Genomic DNA, 9,170 nt, shown 5'->3' with positions numbered 1-9,170 from the left:
GAGGGATTGGGGGCGGGAGGAGAAGGGGATGACAGGATGAGATGGCTGGATGGCATCACCGACTCGATGGACATGAGTTTGAGTGAACTCCGGGAGTTGATGAAGGACAGGGAGGCCTGGTGTGCTGTGATTCATGGGGTCGCAAAGAGTCGGACACGATTGAGCAACTGAACTGAAGTCTACAAAACGAGGACCCAGACAGGGCAGTGACTTGCCCAGGATCATCTGGTGTGAGTTACAGATCAGACTGGACCCAACTCTCTGATTCCACCACAAAGGCACTGCCTCAGTCATGCCTTCATAGTAGTAATACACTTGCTTTGCTTCTAGAAGTGTAATTCAGACCTGACTCTCCTCCCAGTGATTTCTAAATAGTGAGGGCTGTTCTTGGACTGCTAACTCTAGCTGCCGCTGCTGCTAAGTCATTTCACTTGTGTCCGACTCTGTGCAACCCCATAGACAGAAGCCCACCAGGCTCCCCTGTCCCTGGGATTCTCCAGGCAAGAACACTGGAGTGGGTTGCCATTTCCTTCTCCAATGCATGGAAATGAAAAGTGAAAGGGAAGTCGCTAAGTCGTGTCTGACTCTACAGCCTACCAGGCTCCTCTATCCATGGGATTTTCCAGGAAAGAGTACTGGAGTGGGGTACCACTGCCTTCTCCGTAACTCTAGCTAGCACTGATGAATCCTCTGAGGAGGAATGCACACAGGCAGGCAGGGATGCTGGCATCCTGTTGGGTCCTGCAGGATGTGCAACATGTGCAAGGTTGAGAGGACACACTTGAGGCGTTCCTCTCTGCCTCCCACACCTGGCATTGTGCATCTCCCACCCTGCCACACCCTTCATCCACAGTCTGTTGGAGGCTGTTCTGGCTTCCCCCACCCCTGCCAGCATCATTCTTGTTGAACCTATTAGGGAGTTATTGTTGTTTGCAGCAAACAGCTGATGCCTCTGGAAAATGTAGCATTTGCTCATCTCTGTTCCATTTATCTTGTAGTTGGTACATTTTCTCTTCTTTATTAGCAGGGGCACTTACTGGAAAACTAGATCTCTGTCACTTAGTGGTTTCATCTGTTACTTCTGTTCAGAACCCACCTGGAGTCAGAATCCCATCTCTGTGACAGAACAATTGGTTGCTATGGAAACTATTGTACCACCCGGGCACAGGCTCGCCTGCAGAGAAGCAGAGCTGCTGCACACAGAGGGTGGGGGAGGGATAAGGTGTTACAGAGTTCTGGGCATGACCTGTTAGACTAGTGATTGACTTTTCTAGGTCACTCTTCTCCTTCTGCTCCTTTTCCTCCCAAAACAGTGTGTGTGTGACTTCACTTATCCATACCCTGCCCCCAACACCCGCACCCCCCACGGCCACCACCACTAAGCACTCCACCCAAATTTGAAAATCTTCCCCTACCTTCTCTCTTCTGCTGCCAAGTCCAGCTTAGAGCTCGCGTCCTCACTCTGTGGTTAACCACACCTGAAAAGGCCTTCTTTAATCTAAACCTCCCAATTGTAGTGACTTTGCGTTTAATTTATTTGAATGGAATCACTTGCTTAGTTTCTCATTGGGCTATTTTTTCCCCTCCTTCTTATCAAGCTCCTATACTTTCTCTTCCCAACGGTATTCTGGCCCCATCAGAGCACACCTGAGCCAGTTGTGTGCCCCCTCCCACAGACCCCAGGCCAGGCTCTGCTGACCACACACACACACATACACACACAAGTGCAAGTGTTAGTCACTAAGTTGTGTCTGACTCTTTGTGACCCCATGGACTGTAGCCCATTCTCCAGGCAAGAATACTGGGATGGGTAACCCTTCCCTTCTCCAGGGGATCGTCCTAACTCAGGGATTGAACCCAGGTCTCTTACATTGCAGGCAGATTCTTTACTGTCTGAGCCACCAGGGAAGCTCTGCTGACCACAAGTCCTTGATAGATGCTACTCCTTGACTCCCAGAAAGCAGACAGACTCAGCCCCCAAGTGTGTCCCATTAAATCTACTGTCTTACTTCTTGAGGATCAATAAGCCCGGAGCGATAGACAAATTGTATAGCTCTGGGTATCATTTTGAACTTTTGACAAACGATGAAAAGAAAAACTCTAAAGCTTCAGTTGCCTGAAATACCCTCAGCTGATAAACAATGAAAAGGCAGTGCTTTGTTATTTAGAAATGTTTTATTTTTGTGAGTTTTAAATCAGTTTCCTCTTTCAAGTTTTTCTTTGGTCTCATTTGCCTGTCACCTGGGACAAACGCAAGGAGATGTTCACCCCCGAGGCCCCGGACCCGCCTAGGTTGAACGTGGCCAGAGACCCTCTTCTGCATTTTCATGTGAAGGGCTACGCATGACCGCCCAGCCTAATGGCAGCTCCTCGTGCCTTGGAGAGCCTGGAACCCTTCCAGAGCATTCTTTAGATGAGGTTAAGCTTACAAACCTGAGTGTGGACTAGGGGTTATCTCTTTGTCAAACGGGCAAGTCCCTTTATCCAGCGCCTGGGAGCGCAGGGCCAGTGAAGCCCCCTCTTGCTGGGTGTGGTTGTAGGGGAACAGAGCTGTGCTGGATCACAGGGCAAAGGAAGCAACGTTGGATTTGGGGGTCCAACCTCCTTTTTACGGAACCTGCCCTCCAGTCCCCTGTGGTGGGAGTAAACCGGTGGACATGTGCCACTTAGCTAAGAAAGGGGCAGAAGTCAGGGGGCCTCCAGGTGCGAATCAACCTTGGAGCTGGACAGAAGCCACTTTCCAGAAACTCTTTGGAAGAACGCCGGGCATGCAGGCTGCAGCTGCTAGGGAGGGCACCCTGAGCCCAGCAGTGAAAGCGTGGCTCTCCCAGCACTCATACCATGGCTGAGTTTGCTCATGAAAAGAGGTGCTGACCCTTGAAGGCCCCAGCACACCAGAGAAGCCAGTTCGGGCGTGGGTGCCGGGGGTGAGCTCTGCGTGGGCAATTGCGCACGCGCGAGAAGACCGGATGTGGGAGGGGCCTACCTTTCCCCCACCCTCAGGGCTGTTTCCCTTGTTGCAGGGGCGGGTCCCCTGAGGCCTGAGGAGGCGTTGGCAAGGTGTCCTCACCAGGTGAAAGCCCAGAACAAACACCGAACCTGGATCCCTCTGGCAGTGGGGCTGCAGAAGAGCTGGCTTTGGCCCATGGCGGCTGGGAGAAGGGTCTCAGTCAGGGATACCCCTTTAACCCCAGGCTTGTCACCCCAGGGCCGTGCGGAAGCTTGCCCTTGCCCTTCCCAGTGGGTGTGGAGAAACCCTCGCACGAGTCTCAGCCCCTCTGCAGCCCCAGCTTGAGAGAAGGCCTCTGTTCCCCATGGGATGAGGTTCCCTCTTGCTCTGCCCTGACTATAAGAGAAGAGGAAGTGCCCCAGTGGCATCGCCCATGAGAAAAAGACCTTGCCCAGCCTCACTGCTCATGTTTATTACAGTTACTGAAGGAGTCTAGGGCACTCTCCAAAACTCACTCACTGCTCGAAGGAGAGGCCAGAACTCCAACTCAGGCCGTGTGGCCGGAGCTCAGGTGGTGCGGAGACCACGGAGGGCTACTTCTGAGTTGGCCGCTCCGGAGAAGGACCACAGGCTGGCTTTAGAGCCTTGAGGGGTGAGGGGCACAAGGGGGAACCCAAGACAGCCAGATTCCAATGTTCCTTGAGCATCTGGGTGAGGTTCTTGGTCTTTTTCCAAAGAAATAATTTCTTTCTGGGAGAGAGAAAAAACAAAGCTCAAAAACCAGAGCCACAGAAATAGCCTGAGGCTGATCAGCCCTGACAGGCCAGTGGCTATGGTCTCCCAGGACAGCCTTGTCTGAAATAATACAGGAGCCGGTGCACCAGGCCCCGTTTGCAAAGTAGGTACCTTAGGCTCTGTCAGCCCAGATCCAGGAGTCAGACACTTCTTCAGATGCTGCTTCACAGGAGGGGAGGGAGGGAGGGAGATGGGGAAAGAGAGAGAAAGAAAGAGAAAAAGAAAAGGGAAAGAAAGGAAGAAGGAAAGAAAGAAAAGAGCACAGAGAAGTGGAAAGGTGGGGCACCCAGCCAGGAGAAGAGGACTGGGCAACCAGAGTGCCTGGACCAGGTCTGGCTGGAGTTGGAGTAACTGCATTATGGGAAAGATTGAAAGGTTAATATGAAACCAGCTGATGCTGAAAAAGAACAATTAGGAAGGTTAAGGGGCTTCATATGAGGTTAATGGCTGCTGGAGGATAAAGTTTACAGCTTCCAGGAAAGAAGTCTGGCTCAGAGAAATCTTTTTCATTGATGGTTCTTGGTTGGGTTTTGCTGATATATTTTTTTCTTCTGGATAATGACCATTCATTCAAGTGAGATTCATTCTCTCCTTCCCTCCCCTACCCTCCCCTTCTTCTCTCTTTCTGTTTGGCAGTGTCTACTTATCTGCAGGTTTTGTAATGAGTTTTAGGGTCCCACCTGTACCATTTCCCCCCAGTGAGACTTGTGATGCTCAATAAGAATATTCTCTTCAGTGCTGGTTGTGTTATGGGGGTATTTCAGGCCAATAAGTGGTTTCACAGATCAATAGCTCAGCCCAGGAAAGATGTTCTGCAAGTGTGCTCAGTTGCTAAGTCGTGTCCGACTCTTTGCTACCCCATGGACTGTAGCCCACCAGCTTCCTCTATCCGTGGAATTTTCCAGGCAAGAATATTGGAGTGGGTTGCCATTTCCTCCTCCAGGGGATCTTCCCAACCCAGATATCAAACTCGTGTCTCCTGCATCTCCTGCATTGGCAGGCGGATTCTTTACCACTGTCCCACCTGGGAAGCCCCAGAGATGTTCTGAGGTAAAATGTCAAAGAGTTAACTCAAGTGTGGAGAACCAGCTAAGGAGACTGGGGCAGGGGGTTCCCAAGCTTCTGCAACCCAGCAGCAACTTGGTTTCCCCCAGAGAGCTTTTAACATAACAGACTCCCAGCTCCACCTGGACCAACTGAATTAGAACCTCTGTAGGAGCCCTTGGGAGTCTGTAAACAAAGTTCCCCAGGCAACCTCAAGACCAGGCTGTTTGGGAACCACTGGCCCAGGGGCACAAGGAAGAAAGGCAAGGGCTGGGGCCACTGGCCCTTTACAGCGTACTTGGTCATTTGTGTGACTTCCTAGGTCCCATCCCAGCTGTGGGTTTCTTGGAACAGACACTTTGTTTTACTCATCTTTATAGTCCCTGCAGAAGGCTGACCACATCCAGTTTTCAAGTTCACATTTTCAGAAGCCTGGGTGGTAGAGACCCAACTTGCACAAGACCACAGGAGCCCTGAGATGGTAGGGCCCTTAGAGACCCTCCAGTGCAGTGGTTTGCATACTGTGCCCTGGGGTTCCACCGTGGAACCTCAGAGACCGCCAAGAGGAAAGAGCAAAAGCCCATGGAGGGGCTCTTCAGGCTCCCCTCCACCTCCCCCTCTTCAGCCTCTTCCCCTCGTACAGCTCTGTGTTACCTCTAAAGAGGAGCAGAATGTCACCTAAAATATGCCACTGGGACCTATAGGTCATTTTGAATTAGGATTTAAGAAACAGCCAGTGCAGAAAGACACCCTGACCCTCTCTTGTCCTCCTGAAAGCAGGAGACACATCTCCCATTGAAAGGACCCTCCTTGTACCAGGAGGAAGGAAGGCGTCCTTATCACCAGAGACAGGAAATTTGGAGCCCAGAGGCAGTATAAACAAACCCGGTTAGCTCTTCACCATTTATCCCCTTGGCTTGTCAACTCTTCACAAATGTGTATTTCTTTATCTAAAAGGCCTAGAAGCTTCTTTTTCTGGTCACTTCAGGTCTTCATTCTCCTGTGAAGACATTCATGTACATATAAAAAACTGATAAAATGCATATGTTTTTCTGTCATTGATCTGTCTCTGGCAGTTTAATTTTCAGACCCAGCCAGGTTCCCTAAGATGGTGAAGGAAAACTTCCCCTCTCGGTGCTATTTTTTTTTTAAATAAAGACCCAGAATGGAAACAACCCAAGCACCTCTGAATGGGTGGATACATTTTATTTATTTTTTAAATTAATTTATTTATTCGTGGTTGTTGCTACGAGTGGGCTTTTTCTAGTTGCAAGAAGTGGGGGCTACTCACTAGTTGCGGTGCACAGGCTTCTCACTGTGGTGGCTTCTCTTGTTGCAGAGCTAGGGCTCTAGGCGCACAGGCTTCAGCAGTTGCAGCACTCAGGCTCAGCAGTTGTGGCACACAGGCTTAGTTGCTCTACGGCATGTGCCATCTTCCCAGACCAGGAATCAAACCTGCGTCCCTTGCATTGGTAGGATTCTTATCCACTGGAGCACGAGGGAAGTCCTCCCTACGCCATTGCAATCACCTATTTGGCTTTCCAGCTCCCACCCTCAGCAACCCCCAGTCCCAGTCCCTATCTATTTTCCATCCAGTGTCCAGAATAATTCTGTCTAAACATAATGCTGGTCAGGTTGCTCTTTCATTCAAGGGCCTACATTGGATTTCCATTTCACTCACCCACAATCTGAGGTCCCCACACATCCTTGCCTGGCTGCCCCTTGCTCATCTGCTCCAGCTACACTGTCCCCTTTGTGCGCTGAACATACAGACAGGGTCTAACCACACTGTTCCTTCTGCCTGAAACACTCTCCCCCCAGATGTCTGCCTCGCTGCTTCCTCTTTTCCTGACCACCACATACCATAAATGGTGCCCCATCCCATCAACCTCCAGTCCCTTCCTTTGCTCTGCTGAGTGTCTCTTCTACCAGGACATAAGCTCCAGGAGGAAAGGGACTTTGTTTAGTTCATACTGTATCCCCAGCACCGACAACAGTGCCTGGCACATAGTTCGTTGTTGTTCAGTCGCTCAGTTGTGTCCAACTCTTTGCAACCCCATGAACTGCAGCATGCCAGGCTTCCTGTCCTTCACCATCTCCCAGAGTTCACTCAAACTCATGTCCATTGAGTTGATGATGCCATCCAACAATCTCATCCTCTATCGTCCCCTTCTCCTCCTTACCTACAATCTTTCCCAGCATCAGGGTCTTTTCTAATGAGTCGGTTCTTTGCATCAGGTGGCCAACATGCTGGAGCTTCAGCATCAGTCCTTCCAATGAATATTCAGGACTGATTTCCTTTAGGATTGACTGGTTTGATCTCATCGCTGTTCAAGGGACTTTCAAGAACCTTCTCCAGCACCACAGTTTCAAAGCATCAGTTCTTCGGCACTCAGCTTTCTTTATAGTCCAGGTACTCCATTAAATACAGCTGTTTCCTGAAATAATCAGGTTGGTTTTCAGTCTAAAATCATTCTGTACCTTTTCTCCTTTATGCATGTCTATATTTTCTGAATTTTCTGCAGTCACTCTATATCACTTTTAGTCACAAAATGAGCAATAAATGAAGTCTTCTCCAGGACCATTATTTAGGGGACCCTCTGGGGTCTGACTGGTGCCAGGTCTGTCCTTGGAGCCATAAGGAGACTAGAAGGAACCACTGGCTTCTGCCGGTGAACTGGGAACTTAGTCGTGCCAGGTAACAGCATCTTGTCTTGGAGTTAGCGGGAGAGCTGAGGAGGGGGGAGAGCAGGGAAAACATAACCAACAACGGCTGTGATACACGCCCCTCTCTGCTCTGCACAGTGCACACACAGACGCAAACACTTGAAGGCCCCAGCCTCCTAGGCCTGCCCCAGAGACAGCCCTGCTGCCCTGGCCCGAGGTTTCGCCGGCACCACCTGATTTCCTCCCTTGTCTCTTTTCTTTAGGGGCCCTCTCTGGGCCTGGTAGCTGCCACCTCCGCTCCTTTGAGTGACTGAATCTAAAACAAAGGGGCAGCACTGTGGCCCTGGGGGCAGGTCTCAGGCCTGAGGGAGCCCCTCGTCTGGTCTCTGTGTCAGGGGCCCTGCCTCCCTAATGTGGGTGGCGCTCCCAGGTCGTCCCATGACTCAGAGTTCCTGTTCACAGGAACTCAGCAGTTCCGGAAAACAGCACAGCTCACACGCTAGAGACGATTCAGGAAATGAAAGCCCCTTCACTTGGTCATTTTCTGGTGGAATCTTTTCTGATCTGCTTTCGTAAAGCTCATCCAAAATAGACGTCAGAAAAGAGAACTAGGAGGCCTCGTTTCCTCTCCAGGCCCAGAGCTTCCCTCATGAGAGTAACTCAAAGCCCCAGAACCTGGCTCCTGCATGTCTTCTTGTGAGGCACCAGCCAGGTCCCCCCACCTCCAGGGACGGAGCTGCTGTCTCCTGGGGTAAGACAAGCCCGGGACACTAAAGAGCCCGGCTCTGTCATCTTCTACAGAGGGCCAAGTGGTAAATACTTTAGTCTTTCTGAGACACCTACAGTCTGGTTTCTGTCGCCTCTGCTTTTCCCCCTCAAAACCATTCTTAGTTCTTAGAAATATAAAAACCATTCTTAGAAATATAAAAACCATTCTTAGTTCACAGCCCTCACAAAATACAGACTGGGCAAGGTACAGCCCTTGAGCCAAATGCAGCCCCCCACCTGTTTTTGTGAAATGAGGTTCTATGGGAACATAGCCACACTGGTCTGCCATGTGGCTGCTTTCAGACTCTAATAGCAGAATCGGGCAGTTGCAACAGACTATAACTTTCCTGGTGACTCAGTGGTAAAGAATCCTCCTGCCAATGCAGGAGATATGGGTTCAGTCTCTGGGTTGGGAAGATCCTCTGGAGAAGGAAATGGCAACCCAGTATTCTTGCCTGGAGAATCCCATGGACAGAGGAGCCTGGCAGGCTACAGTCCATAGGGTCACAAAGAGTCAAACACAGCTGAGCACACACGCACACAACGAGAAGGCAGACAAAGCCTGAAATAGTTACTATCTGACCTTTTATAGAAGACATTTGCCAAGACCTGCTTCAAAGTGCTAATTTAATGACTCGCAGGTATTCCAGCTTTTAAAGTACTTCACACACATTCCCACTTCTTACTGGAAACATTGAGATTAGTAATTGTTCCATTTTACAGATGAGGAAACCCAGGACTGGAAAGGTTAAGGCTTATCCAAGGTCGCACTGCTAATGGGGATTTTGGACCAGACAAAGCTGCTCTGGAAAGAGCAATCTCTGAAGCCTGGAGTCTACCTCTAGATCAGCTCCATCAGGGAAGGAGACGGTAAGCAGGTCCCCGGTACAGCCTCAGAGAGAGACACTGGGCATGGAAAGCAGCCGGGCTGACCTGCACAGGCACT

General features: G+C 50.4%; 1 protein-coding gene across 4 annotated transcripts in view; it reads right to left on the bottom strand.

Moving 5' to 3' along the window:
• Nucleotides 1-7,135: 7,135 nt before the first annotated feature.
• Nucleotides 7,136-9,170, bottom strand: part of CD58 (CD58 molecule) — a 62,680-nt gene continuing 60,645 nt past the window's right edge. For 2 of the 4 annotated variants that reach the window (XM_010830726.1, XM_010830729.1), the window contains exon 6: nucleotides 7,136-7,227. The gene's annotated coding sequence lies outside the window, so the exon portion shown is untranslated. The other 2 variants (XM_010830725.1, XM_010830728.1) reach the window with 1 other exon arrangement.

This window comes from Bison bison, unplaced genomic scaffold, assembly GCF_000754665.1.
Source record: "Bison bison bison isolate TAMUID 2011002044 unplaced genomic scaffold, Bison_UMD1.0 scf7180017864519, whole genome shotgun sequence".
Taxonomy (NCBI): Eukaryota; Metazoa; Chordata; class Mammalia; order Artiodactyla; family Bovidae; genus Bison; species Bison bison.
Note: the sequence above shows the minus strand (reverse complement) of the source record. Positions and strands in the feature narration are given on the sequence as shown.